We start from the raw sequence: 15,087 nt of genomic DNA, 5'->3' as shown, positions 1-15,087 counted from the left end.
GTTTGGCATGCTGTCCCGGGAGAGAACCCTGAGCTCGGAGATAATTGAGCCCAGGGCTCCCGCCAGGTCCATAAAACATGTGAGGGGAGTACGAGGTCAGGTGTTCTCGAGAGTTTCCCTCGGCAAAAGAGGAAAGGAGGAGAAGGGGTGGATGGGGGGTTTCTTCGGGAAACGAAGATAAGGGAGTAGATCTTAGCTAGGTTACTTATAGTGAGTTTAGATCAATCCGATTGGCTAGCCAATGAGTGTAGATGAGTGGCCAGCTGCAGTCAATCATATCACGTGCTCCTCTTGAAATTAGTTTGTGAAACTTCATTTCTTGACGTTGTAGCGAGGCAGAGGGAAAACAAACACAGTTGAGTAAAGTTACAAACAATGCCCCGGAGGGTGCTTTATTTACAAATGATATGAGTGAATGAGTGCTCTTCTTGGGGTGCGTGCTCAAGTGCTCCAGGGAGATGGTTAAGGCTGGTGAGAGGGTGGTTCTGGTGTAGGATCGGTCACGAGCTGGATTCGGCTGTGGGAGAGACAGAGAGAGACAAGCGTTAGCGCAGGGAGTCATGTAGAAATGAAGCTCGCTTTCCTCCTGTGTGGGGCTGGCTTTTATCTCTCCCTGGCTGATGAGGTCCAGCTGTGAGCGATCCGGTGCTGATGAGTTTCCAGCTGGGGTGAATTTGTGACCAGGGCGACGTGGCATCAGTAGACTCGCTACAACAGTTAAACACAGTTTTGAAGAATGTTGTGGGGAGTGTGTCAAGACTGCAGGTTGATGTTTTCATAATTTGCATGACCTCTTCTAAAATTTTACTGTACCATCAATTGCCTTGAAATCAGATAAACTGTTGTGGTTGTGGTTGAAAAAAACCCAAAAACAAAACAAAAGATTTGTCGGTTAACTCAAACAAACTTAATCGATTTGTGTTCGGACAACTTGAAGAATAGGTGTAGAATTCAGATTATTTTTTACAGTGTAGTTTGTTTACAGTCGTTCCTTGTTATTCCCAGAAGTTACAGTACGTTTTAAAAATAACCTGCGATAGGCAAAATATGCGAAGTAATAAGCTTTATTTTTACATTTATTATAGATTTTATAAGGCTGTAAAACCCCTCACTACACACTTTATACACTTTTCTCAGACAGTCATTAACATTTTCACACTTTACTCTCTTGTTTAAAGACTTTTAAAGTTTAAACTTTCATAGAAAGATAAGGTCCGTGTTATAGAACGAAGCCAAAGATTAAAACCTGTTGTTAGGCGCAAATATTCATTTCTTTTAGCAAAAGGTTCATAAAGCTTTTTTGCTTTTGTACGTTTAATGTTTGCATCCAGCGTAATGTTCTTTATCCTGTAGTCACTGATACACAAAGCTAAAGCAGACTCCATCTTTAAGGGGGTCGCATACCTGATGCACCGTGCACACTACAGTTGGAAGTAAAACACACTGGAGGCACATATTCACATGTTATTTAAAACTAAATTATTCAGATAACGCTCTATGGCGCGGCAGAAACATGAAGTGTCGTATAGGGCTGTGTATTGGCAAGGGCCTCACGATATGATACACATCACGATACATGGGTCATGGTACAACATATCACAAAGTCAGCAGACAGATAACAATTCCAATCCCAATTGATTTTCTATCTATTTCAATTCATTAGAACTTAACAGTGGGATTGAACATAGAACTCATTGAAATGTATTAAATGAATATTGTTATTAAACACTTAACTAAAATGTATATGCCACTAAAGTCACATATAAATGAGACAAACTATTTATAAAACTAAAGCAAGTAAAAAAAAAATTAAATGCATCAAGTAAACATAAAACTGAAACACAGTGCTCTAATATGCGGTAAATCAGGGCTTGAAATTGCTAGTTTTGGTCGCATATATGCCCAAAATTTTATCAATGCTACCTCAAAATATAATTGGGAGCATTTGTAAAAAAAAATCACTTCCAAAACTTGAGTTTCTTTCTTTTATTGAACACAAAAAAGGTTATTTTGAACAATATTAGAAGCCAATTCACTGCTATAGTATCTGTTTTTCCCATTATGAAAGTCAACAGCTAAAAGCTTCCAATATTCTTCCTAATATTTTCTTTTGTGTTTAACAGAAGAAACTCACAAAGGTTTGGAAGCAATTGAAGATGAGTAAAATGGCATTGTTTTTGGGTGAACTGTACCTTTAAATATCTTACAGTGACTCGACGATTGTCCTGCTTCTGTTTCTATACCCACCATCGGCTTCTTTCTTCCATTGAAAGGGATGTTTTATGTAGGTCCATTCAATCGCATTAGATACCTGCACTGCACTTTTCATTTGACCTCGACGGCAAGACTCTTTCTATTGATCTCACTGAATCAGTCATAAATCTCACAATGCAATCAATACGGCCTACTAGAGTTGCAGGTTTACCCGCCCTAAACTGAGCCCTGCATGCAACATTTAGTTCAATGTTAATTAAAGCTCTGCAAAAACTTTGTATGTACACAATCATGAAAATTTTGTATGTAGGTGTCTGTATATTGACATTTTGAGCCGGCATGCATATTCAGATGTCCATGAGGGTTTTCTTAAAGTATTTAGAGATGTCTGCTGTTGAACTTTAAGCAGAAGAATAGCTTTTATGCACTTTGCTCTTCTTGTGACCTCAGATGACACATTTTTAAAGATTTGTCAGGTGGTTTGTACCTCATTAATCATTCTGTTTATTTATTCATCCTACTAACTGTTGTTTCAGATATCTTAGAAATTTTAATGCCTTTTCTTTGACTTAGCACTGTTTTACTGAAATAATCATTGAGTTTTTGTATGTGTTCAGGTTTCCCAAAGCTATCTAGTGAGTATGATTTGCAATTTTCAAGAACTATTGTAGGACAAAAAGATTGCTGTAATTGACTGTATATTGTTTAACTGTTTATATGCAAAAACAATTTTATTTATTGCATGTCGGAAATTCCAATATTGCTGTTCTGTCTATTAGAGTGTACATATTGCCATTGCGTAAATAAATTCTTCAATATGTACACAATTGCCAGAGAAAATGCAATAAGCTACATAATGAGAAGTGAATCTGCTCCACATACAGCTCGGTGGCCGCTGTTGCTTTTTATTGGCCTCATAAATAGGCTATGCCCACACCGTCTCTATAGCCTTTTCATATTCTAGGTGAACACACATCAAAAGAATATCAATAACTTCTTTTTAATATGATTTAGATTTGTGGTTGTGAGATTTTGACAATGCAGGCCGGTCAGTTTTCAGTGTGTTTTGGATTTATTTGAACTTTTTAATTGTATTATTTAAAAACTATTTTTATTTATATTCTTGTAATGGTAGTATTATATAATCATAATTATTATAATAATATCCATGCCATTATTGCTATATTATTGCAACATATACACTACCAGACAAAAGTCTTGTCGCCTATCCAAGTTTTAGGAACAACAAATAATAACTTGACTTCTAGGTGATAATTTGTATCAGATGTGGCTTATATGAAAGGCAACGGCCTCTAGATTACGATTATTTTACCAAAATAAAATATGATCATGCCTTGATTTTTAATTATTTAATTAGGAGAGTAAAGTCTGACTTTGCTTAGACAAAAGTCTTGTCACTTAACAGAAATATTGTACAGTTTAGTATATAAAGTCATGGTGTAGTGGGAAACAGAATGAATATTGTGTATGACTCCCATGAGCTTGGAGGACTGCATCCTTACATCTCTGCAATGACTCAAATAACTGATTAATAAAGTCATCTGGAATGGCAAAGAAAGCTTTCTTGCTCCCAGAGCTAATCAAGATTCTTTGGATTCATCTTCAACGCCTCCTCCTTCATCTTACCCCAGACATGCTCAATAATGTTCATGTTTGGTGAGATCTCTCACATGCCCCCATACTGAATAAATACATAAATAAATAAAGTTACACACAAATTACCACCTGTCCATCACTTTTTTTCTGTCGGACTCTGGCATGAATAGGCAGAGTGATCTGTGTCGTTATAATGGACAAACTTGGTTGGTAAAAACAACACATTCTCACTCCCAACTCGTCACATACTGACGCTTGGTCAGGAACCCTCGGCGTAAGTTATTGACGCACAGGGTACCCCTTTAGCGTCATATTTAGACGTGCAGGGATTCCCTATAGAATCTGTGCCTGAGCCTGAGGCGTCATATGGAGACGCTGGAGGCTCGTATAATTACCAATAGATGTCAACGCAATTTTTAAAACCTGATTTACGCCTATTATCGCAGTTTTCTTATTTTAAAAATATGTAATTTTTATTTTGTTCATGAAAAGCGTCTGTAAACTGGGTCGAAACTACTGTATGAATAAACTTCGGTCCACGTGACATCCCTTCACGGTGAGTTTAACGCCGCTCTGCTATTGGTCAAACTGCATCAGTGGTGAGTTCTCAGATGAGTTCAACTGTCAACATTAAATATTACGTTAATGCTGCATAATATATTTTTATTGGAGATTAGTTGGTGTTTATAAGTATGTTATCATTTACTTTATATTTAATGAGTGAAAATATAATCGTTTGTCCAGTTTAGGGTAACTATGTCTAATAAAACTTTGATTCATTCATATTATTTATTATTTTTTTACTTTAAAAAATATTACATTTCAAGTACTAAGTTTAGAAATGTTTTCGGCTGATCTTTTTCATTTTAAATTATTTATTGAAGTTGGGGTCATTGTATGTGGCGATCTATTTTTTACAGTCTATGCTCGCTATCCCAAGGTTCATTGCGATCCCAAGGTTCACTGCGGTTTTCCACAAGGTAAGTAAAAAGTAAACAAATAAAGACGATTTGTTGATAAAGCATGTACTGTAAACTAGCGACGTTATCTAATTACATCAAGTTCATTTATTAAAAACATATTTTTCTCACATATAACGTTGGTCATGCATTAGAACAATATATACATTTTAAGATAAGGAACAGTGTAACCAGATTGTTGTTTTCCACAATAGAAATCGTGCAAAATCTATATATAATATGCAATATGCAACTCTAATAATACAAATGTATTCATAATTGTTTCAATATTAAAGAACATCAAGTGTTTCCAATGGTTTATTGTAAAAACAATTATTTTCCATGCCTTTAAAGGAAAAAAGTCAGAAATTTTGCCCGTCTGAGCACATTTTATTCATTGTAAAACACAAAACTAAACAAAAAACAGTTTAATCTACCACACACACACACACACACACACACACACATATATATATATATATATATATATATATATATATATATATATATATATATATATATATATATATACAGGTGTAAATTATAAGGTGTTCACTGTTCAGATATGAATATTTTTTCTTTGCTCTTTTCAGGTTCTTTAGATTACTTTAAAAATCCAATTTTGTTTTCTAATAAGCAAAAAGTTAAATCACTTTACCCATGTTTATATGTTAAATTGCACTTGTCTCTCTCTCTATCTCTGTTAACACATTTATATTTGTTTGATTAATTCTTGTGTCTTTCAGCCTGTTTCTGCCTATCACCATGAGTGATTCCTTGATACTCAGATTTATCATCAAGATCTCAATTATAAGCTCAAGTCTTGATGACAACTTGATGATCTGCAGGAAGCACCACCATGTAAGGAAGGCCAAGACCACTCTGGAATCAGTCAAGGGTTAGTGAAGTTTTTCATTCCATGTATATTAAATATCTACATTGTTTAGGCATATATGATTGTATGAGATAAAATGCATTTATTCTTTCACTACTATGGTAATAATAACAGAAAGAGACACATTAGTTTTACTATTACTATTGTTTAAGACAAACATTATAAACTACAGCATAAGCTCACAAAATATTGTGGCCTAACTGTTTAAAACTATTTGTTCTGGGTGTTGATAGTGGCCAACCATTTTTTTTTTCTTTTTCAGAAAGTATTTTGTTTTGTCTGATTTTATGACACCTTATAGGCCATCAACTGTCCACATTGGGGTTTAGGAAATTAGAACTGCTTATGCTGCTTGTCTACTAGTCTTAGGATAAGTTAGAAATGTTATAAATGTACATTTTTTTGTTGTTTTTATCTGGTACAGCTCATAGGAACTCCAATCTTCCCAACTGTGAGAGGCCCTTGCTCCAGTGACTGTCAGTGTGTACTTCATTGCTTCCATTAGTCCCTGTATCTGTAGACCTAGGTGACAGTGGACTAGAGTCAAATTTTGGTTTTATTTAAACTAAGGCATACTGATGGCCTTTTTATCTCAGATTTGGTCATGCAAGTATTAATGTATCCTAAAATATTTTTATATTCTTTCCATTGGTGGAAAAGATGTTGGTATAAATATTTTTAATGGACTGCTAAGATCTCAGCAGACATTTTTCTGAGATATTCTTGAGTGGGAGTCTGTGCAATACAAGGTGGATAGTATTTGCAAGGAAGAGTCCTTCATCTGTCCTGCTTCCACACTAGATATACTGCCAATTTAAGTAGATATGAACCATAAGCATAACCATTTCAAGAATGCACGAGGTACTTTAAACTGTATGTGTTGAAACTAAATTAACAAGAAAACAGCTCTGTGATGTTCACCTAAGAAAATTAGATTAGAAGATATAAACTGTCATGCACTTGTTCTGTACTGTTTCATTCCTTTTTCAAACACTGGCGTTTTTGAAGGTTTATTTACAGCTAAGGATTAAGGATTGACAGGAAGATTTGTGGACTACATCAACTAATGACACTACCTCCAAAGACTTGCAAAAAGCTGTCCAAAGTTTCAGCACCATCTTTAAGCCCATGATTTTAGTGTGTTTCATGCCTAAGCACATGAGTTTAAATCTGAGATAGATGAACTATGTGATTATCTTAAACTGATCTACAAGTAAATGCCAAAACTTATTGGTTTACTTATTTGTTTGTTTGTTTGTTTGTTTGTTTGTTTGTTTTTTTGTATATGTTAACCAGGTGAAATGGAGTGAGGCATACAAGGATATGTGTGGTTTTACTCTTGGGAAGGAGGTTGAACAGTGCAATATTTCTTCTAAAGGATTGCAGTGACCAGACATGCTACTGTAACTCTCATGGTCATGTGCTGGAATTAGCAGATATTCAACAATTTGGCCATCTCGCTGACCTATTGATATCAGAAGGTAACGATATCCAGTAGAATTTGTTTTAGTTGTTCTGTAACCTATTTGAATAGTATTGTGATTTTTGATTGCTTATCACTGTAGACTGCAACAGCTCTGCAAAGCTTTGGTCTTTGACCAAGACTTTGGTCAGGAACCCAAAAGACTTTGGTCTGTGACGTAGAGGAGTGGGCAGAGGGTGAGGAAATTCTTATTAATATTACATGTAGTCATGAAAAATTGTAAGTGTTACTATTATTGTCATTTTTTTCAGTAGCAGAAGCAAAGACAACAAAAAACAGAAGTGATGTGGATGTCTTCGTCATATGGCATGGTATGTACACTAGACTTCTGTCAGTGTTGATTCTTTAAAAGTTGATGTATAATCCTTGTTGTACAACTTTCTTTTTATAAATATATTTCAGACTCTGCTGACCCAGCAACAAAGAGGAGGGTGTTTAACATCATCCTGCTAGTCAGGATTCTTCAGGAGAAGCAGTGGATTCTTGTGGCAGAGATGGCCAACCACTATAAATACCTTTCAACTCATCCTGGTTCCTTCAAAGAACTTTCCTGCTTGTTTGCTACTGAAAAGTATGTATTTGTATTATTTGGCACAGACATAAGCATAAGGTTACCCAGTCCAAAGGATATTAATATATTTTTATGTTGTTGTGTTCTTTTAAGATTCAACATGTGGCCTAAACGAAGAGGGGTTAAAAGGTCTATGGATCATCATTCTCAGAAAGCAACAAAATAACTGAGAAATAAACAACAATACGATGGTGCAATCTAGAGACCTACAAGGTACCTGCAAGTTTTGGCTGGAGCAGAGAACATACATTTTTTAAATAAAGCTCCAGCTGATGAGTATACCATTGACTGTGGATTTTCTTTTACTGTAATCCAGAAGAGGATGACCTTAACCCTGAATCTAAAGCATGTAATAAAATCTGTAAAAATAAAATAAAATTTTCATCATCTATAACCAAATTGTTGTCTCTTTTTTTTTTTTAAATACATAGATATGTACAGTATGTAAGCATTCCTCTAAAATCAGTCAGTGTTGTAAATTAAGAGCATTATTGTATGCTGCTTACAACATATAACGATTTAAGGAACTCTATATTAAAATAAAATTATTACATTAAATGATCTTAAGAGCTTTTAAAATATTAATTTTATGATACATTTTTATGATAAATTTAATTTTTGCATATACTTGGCCAAAAAATGTACATTATTATGGTCAACTGCTCAGATACCTCCAGTCAATATGTGGCTGAGTCAGGCAACCAGACTTCTACCTCTGGAAAAATTAACCTATGATTTACATCAAAGATCTGATGGATCCATTTGGTCCTCATGGATTTTTCTTAAAAAAAAAAAATTAATCTCCTTTTATTTTTGTCCTTACTTTGAAACGTTTGTATTCATTTGTTAGAATGTCTAACAAAAAACTGCTGCACTTGTTGTGAGATAACAGTGCCACTGTTGTTATTCTGAAAATAAAAATTAACTTTGTATAATGTTTTATTGAATGCAAGATAAAAAATAAAATATTTTCCAAGAGATGGATTGCGGCTGGAAGAGCATCTGCTGCATAAAAACATGCTGGAAAAGTTGGCGGTTCATAGAGCTGTGGCGACCCCTGGTTAATAAAGGGACTAAGCCAAAAAGTAAAATAAAATATGTATTTTTTGTAGACATAGAACTTTACAGTAACTTATAAGTACAGCACAGAACTTTTTTACTTCTAGTTTAGATAATTTAAAGGTTTGCATATTTATTTTGTTGGTTCATGGCTATGTATTTTTAATCATTTTGAACTATTCACAGCATTTGAAAGGATATCTTTTCATCATTGTTACCTCATTTCTCAATATTTTCATGATTCTTACAATGCAGCAAATCTTAAAATCATTTGATCATAAAGAAAATAATTAACAAATTAACCCACATGCAGGACAAAGACATTATGTGGAATCATTATTTAACACAAAGTTCATCTATTGTCATCAAAACATACTGTTACACAAACAGTTGAAGATTTAGAAAGTAAAAATAATCAGATAAAGAGTGGTTTTCAAACAAATACATGTCTTTAAAAAGGTTATATTTATAAACATTTACATATTTTAAGAGCTTTTATACATATTTCAAATAAAGTGAAAACAATTAAACATCACACGATGACCATAAATGAAACGCACTTACAGAATTACATCCACACATTTTATTCTGAACTCATAATATTTGTGATGAACATAGATCACTATTGCTAATAACTTGTGATTAAAGAGGATACTAATGTTTAGCTTATTTTTACAGCTTTTTTTTTTTTTTTACCACAACTGTACATGTGACAATACAATTTCTTGTCCATGTGGAAGAAAATACATCTACATAGGTTAACTGCCCTTTTACTCAAAGGGGATGAGTAGAGCCCCGTAGAAAAGGAAAAAGTATGCACATTTCAAACGAGAAATGAGTGAGAGAATATCAGCAAGACTATTATCTATGCTATGTTCAATAAATAATGTTGGATATAATAGTCTGATATATACTGATCAAGTCAATAAAAGCTGTTTTAAAAAAATACTCTTTGTAAAATAACAAATTTATGCCTGGCTTTCATATATGTCATAAATATATGCACAATAACCTTATTCAAATAGTCTTTAGTTCATTAAAAATAGTATTTGTTCCATTTTATTACAAAAAGGCTTTAAACTACATTACCCACAATCCTTTGTCGCTGTATAGATGGGACGGGAAAGACATGGCGGTACAAATTGTAGTTCATTGAAAGCTGTAGTTAGGGTTACGTTTAGGGTTACGATCTTGGTTAATCGGTAACTATTTGAAACACAGCGATAACTCATTGATAAAGGACACTGTTAGTAAAGTGGCAAAGTTAGCAAAACATAGTTAGCAACACGAAGGATCTTTTAATTTGGCTTTGAAGTTATAGTCCAATCACAATGTCGCAATCTACGTCACACTTTGTCTCTATTTGGTAATCTTCCGGTTAAAGGTAGATTATAATAACCTCATAATATAACTTAAATATCAAAATGTGTATTAATATTACATGTTATTTATTGTCTTATTAAAAATACAAATGTATATTTACCGTGAGATTCCTTTGTGGGGGTAACCTGATGTGCAAAATGATCATAGTAAAACCAGATCATAGGCAGTATAGTAAATTTGAAACGAATAATAAAATAATAAAAAAAGCTTCATGTTTGAAAACATTTTCAGCATTTCCTGTAACTAAACCCTGCATCATGTAGGTATACAAATATAAATATATGTCAAACTTAAATGACAAATATAGTGCCCATTAAATAGTAAAAATAGTAGTTCATTGTAAATGAGTATGCAAATAAACACAATACATTTTAATGAAACATTTATAATTTATTCATAATGCCACAAAAAAAAAAAATCACGCAAACATGCAAAAACCAAAAATATATATATTTATAACAGTTTTTAATGCAATAATATATTACCATACATATATAAATGATTAAAAACAATTATAATTGAAGGAAATTTATATTTTGTATTATCATTATTATATTTATTTTGTGATATTTATTCATGTCATACATCTGGTATGTCAAGCTCAAGTAAAACTGCACTGCAAAAAATATTTTCAAATAATGCCTTTGGAAATGCCATTATAATAAACAGCTTTCACAACAACAAGAAGTCAAGTTCATGACAAATGCAAATTATGTTTATAATAACAACTTTCTGAACTTAAACATCAAAAGTAGAATAAGTTCAAAACATATTCAAGTATTTACTGAAGAATAGCAAAAACAATTTGTACAAAACACTGAGAACCAAAGTGTGCTTGGTGAGTCCAGGTGTTTATGCTGACTAGACTGTCATATTGCAATCCGGTTAGCATGAGGAGACTTGGGCGTAAAGTGTCAGCAATTCCTGGAGGGCTCCCATGTGTTATTCCAGGTTTTGCCACTGTAAAGTATTAGAAGTGCACAATATCATTACTGAACAAAGAATGAGTGTTAGGTTTCATTTAGGAAGTTCAGTGATATTTATTTATATATGTAAAGTTTCATTAAACCTGGCACCCTTGAATTAACTGTATAATAGGTTAAACATTTCCAGCATGTTTCCATGTATTCCAAGCAGATCTGTCAGTTCTACAAACTCAGAGATCAGGATAGTGACTGCACATCTCATTATGAACACCCTTATCCTTCACATACATTTTTATCACCACTGATGTCCACTGTTGTAGTTTTCATTGAAGGGAATGCTGACACAAATTCCAGCAAGTTTTTTTAAATAGCAGAATATGGGTATTATTGGGCCAAAACCTTAAAAAATATAAGATGCAAGATTTGAATCTTGATGAACATATTGTTAATTCACGTCTTGCAATTTAAAACACACATCTCATGTTTGACTCATCAATTATATGAAAACTACAACAGCATACTGTGCTCCACCCTAAAAATATTTCTAAATTGTAACAAGCTTATTGCTTTACATGGCTAAACATTTATTTTATGCCTGCATGATTCACTGCTATTACTGTAACCCATTACACTCTTAACCCAAACTAGTTGACTTTTTTAGAAAACTGCATAGAAACATGTTGCCTTAAATCCTTTATGTTTTTACACAAGGTGAAACTAAACAGCCCACTTTAAATTAACCTAGAACCTTTACAATCTTCTTGAACTTACAGTAATATTTTAATTCAAGTATGGCTGTTAAGTTGTACCTTGTATAAAATGTAAGGGGTTTAAGCCACTGGGTTTCTATACAATTTTCTAGTAAAGTCAACTAGATTGGGTTAAAGGAACAGTTCACTATTTACTCTCCTTTAAGTGGTTGTAAACCATTTTTAAAAACTTCCAAGTTACTTTGTGTTGAACATGAAGGAAGTTTTTTGAAGAAAGCTGGAAAGCTGAAAACATTGACATACATAGTAGGAAAAAACAAATACTATGGAAGTTAATGTTTGCAGGTTTTCATCTTTCTTTAAAATATAATTTTTTTGTGTTTAACTGAAGTAAGCAACTCAGACATATTTGGAACAAGTGAAGGATGAGTCATTAATGACAGAATTTTCATTTTTGGATGAATCTCTTTAAGAGTATACTGAAAGAAATGTCCTACTCAATGAAGCTAACTTCAGCTGCATGTGTAGCCCCATGAGTACTTATCTAGAAATCAAAACAATGATCACGTCAGTCCCATTTTAGGCCCTTTATATCATATTGGCCACAGAATGGACAACTTAGTGTTGCAATAAAAGAAAAAAATTAATAAAACTATGACTTACCACACAATACAAGACAAACAGTGAATTTTCAGCTCTGCCTTTGCTGTACACAAGATGAGGTTCCAGCTTCAACACTGATCTGAGTGGGGCAGTTGTGCTGCTCTGTGAGGTTGTGACTGTTTAGCTGCAGTGCTGTGAAGAGTTCTTTATTAAAAGAAAGTACATTCTTTTAAAATCTGTACATAATAACAAAGAAAATACAATGATTTTAAATAATGATTAATTCTGAACAAAAACCTTACCCTTAGTCAAGATGAATTCATATGTCAAAAGTTTCTGCATCTGAAATGAATAAAAACATGTGACATTAGTTAAACCCACTTAACTACTAGATACATCAGTACTGCATTAAGCAGTTGTAAAGTAATGTAAGTGTAGTCCAAAATGAGCCTTAATCTGTTTAAGATAATGATTTAAAAAAACGTTGCTTGTGTTAAAAACAATCCAGCCACTTGTAATACATTTGATCAATGGTACATTTCTGAGAAGGTGCAAGGTAATCCTTGAGTTTTACCATTACCATCCTGACTGACATAATATTTGAAAAGAAGACAGCTTGTTGTGCCTCTTTACCACAATTTAGAGATGATAGATTCTTTCTTTTATTAAATAAATTGGTAAAGGCCAAACTATACTGGTAATAGTGTAAGATATTCATTGTGTGACATACATCAGCTTAAGTTATACTTGAGCTTTTGTTATGCTATATATATATATATATATATATATATATATATATATATATATATGTGTGTGTGTGTGTGTGTGTGTGTGTGTGTGTGTGTGTGTGTGTGTGTGTGTTTTAAGGCATGGAAAATAATTGTTTTTACAATAAACCTTTGGAAACACTTGATGTTCTTTAATATTGAAACAATTACGAATACATTTGTATTATTAGAGTTGCATATTGCATATTATATATAGATTTTGCACGAATTCTATTGTGGAAAACAACAATCTGGTTACACTGTTCCTTATCTTAAAATGTATATTGTTCTAATGCATGACCAACGTTATATGTGAGAAAAATATGTTTTTAATAAATGAACTTGATGTAATTAGATAACGTCGCTAGTTTACAGTACATGCTTTATCAACAAATCGTGTTTATTTGTTTACTTTTTACTTACCTTGTGGAAAACCGCAGTGAACCTTGGGATCGCAATGAACCTTGGGATAGCGAGCATAGACTGTAAAAAATAGATCGCCACATACAATGACCCCAACTTTAATAAATAATTTAAAATGAAAAATATCAGCTGAAAACATTTTTAAACTTAGTACTTGAAATTTAATATTTTTTTAAAGTAAAATAATAAAGTAAATAATAAATAATATGAATGAATCAAAGTTTTATTAGGCATAGTTACCCTAAACTGGACAACCGAATATATTTTCACTCATTAAATATAAAGTAAATGATAACATATTTATAAACACCAACTAATCTCCAATAAAAATATATTATGCAGCATTAACGTAATATTTAATGTTGACAGTTGAACTCATCTGAGAACTCACCGCTGATGCAGTTTGACCAATAGCAGAGCGGCGTTAAACTCACCGTGAAGGGATGTCACGTGGGCCGAAGTTTATTCATACAGTAGTTTCGACCCCGTTAACAGACGCTTTTCATGAACAAAATAAAAATTACATATTTTTAAAATAAGAAAACTAAGATAATAGGCGTAAATCAGGTTTTAAAAATTGCGTTGACATCTATTGGTAATTATACGAGCCTCCAGCGTCTCCCTATGACGCCTCAGGCTCAGGTACATATTCTATAGGGAATCCCTGCACGTCTAAATATGACGCTAAAGGGGTACCCTGTGCGTCAATAACCTACGCCGAGGGTTCCTGACCAAGCGTCAGTATGTGACGAGTTGGGAGTGAGAATGTGTTGGGTAAAAAAGGTGCACAACCAACAGCAACCAACCAACAGTATCTGAGGTTTTCGCTAAAATTACTAAGTACACACATGAAATCGAAAGATTGAAGAAGTGTACTGACGCTTTGACATGTGACCTGATAGATTCAAAAGACTGGAGAGTCGTTAGATAGAGACAAAATTAATTAAATATCACTTTTAACAACTTTAGTGAGACGCGATCCAGCGGTAAATCCTTAATAAACTGTTCAACGTGCACTGCTCTCTAGGGTGACTACTGAAGCACAGAGTCAGACACGCGCATAGCCTACACAGCAGTGCATGACAGAGTGTGTGTGGTCATGTGATGTGCGGTTTCAGCGGTATACTGTGGAAGGAGGCTATACAGAAAAGCTAGGTGAAACGCCAGTGCGGATGTGGGTTGTTTTTGTTCCAATATGCCCTTTTAAAACTAAGATGTATTAGTATAAACGATTCTTTTGTGAGCAGGTTGCTGCTGCAACGGAGCGGGGCAGAGGACCGCGATGTCGGCTCAGCAGCGTGATGTCTATTGGCCATCATCAATGGATGACAGCATTATCTATCAACCCAACCCTAACATCCGTACACTCTCAGATACACTCATACACTACGGCCAGTTTAGTTTATTCAATTCACCTATAGAGCATGTCTTTGGCCTGTGGGGGAAACCGGAGCTCTCGGAGGAAACCCACGCCAAC

General features: G+C 33.8%; 2 long non-coding RNA genes across 7 annotated transcripts; one reads left to right on the top strand and one right to left on the bottom strand.

Annotated features, from left to right (window-relative positions):
• Positions 1-1,870: 1,870 nt before the first annotated feature.
• On the top strand, positions 1,871-8,523 carry LOC101887160 (uncharacterized). 6 transcript variants are annotated; one of them, XR_012395207.1, is made up of 8 exons: positions 1,871-2,043; positions 4,006-4,811; positions 5,537-5,688; positions 7,064-7,166; positions 7,251-7,344; positions 7,423-7,479; positions 7,571-7,739; positions 7,833-8,523. It is a non-coding gene; the product is annotated as an uncharacterized lncRNA (long non-coding RNA). The 6 variants fall into 6 exon arrangements; XR_002456132.3 differs by having other exon boundaries at positions 6,982-7,166; XR_002456133.3 differs by having other exon boundaries at positions 6,982-7,166; positions 7,420-7,479.
• A 2,351-nt stretch (positions 8,524-10,874) lies between these two features.
• On the bottom strand, positions 10,875-14,100 carry LOC137488545 (uncharacterized). Its single transcript, XR_011007627.2, has 5 exons — positions 14,045-14,100; positions 13,611-13,670; positions 12,723-12,762; positions 12,481-12,624; positions 10,875-11,141 (listed from the first exon to the last, which is right to left on the bottom strand). It is a non-coding gene; the product is annotated as an uncharacterized lncRNA (long non-coding RNA).
• Between the last annotated feature and the right edge of the window lie 987 nt (positions 14,101-15,087).

This window comes from Danio rerio, chromosome 19, assembly GCF_049306965.1.
Source record: "Danio rerio strain Tuebingen ecotype United States chromosome 19, GRCz12tu, whole genome shotgun sequence".
Taxonomy (NCBI): domain Eukaryota; kingdom Metazoa; phylum Chordata; class Actinopteri; order Cypriniformes; family Danionidae; genus Danio; species Danio rerio.
This window is presented reverse-complemented; position numbering and strand designations above follow the sequence as displayed.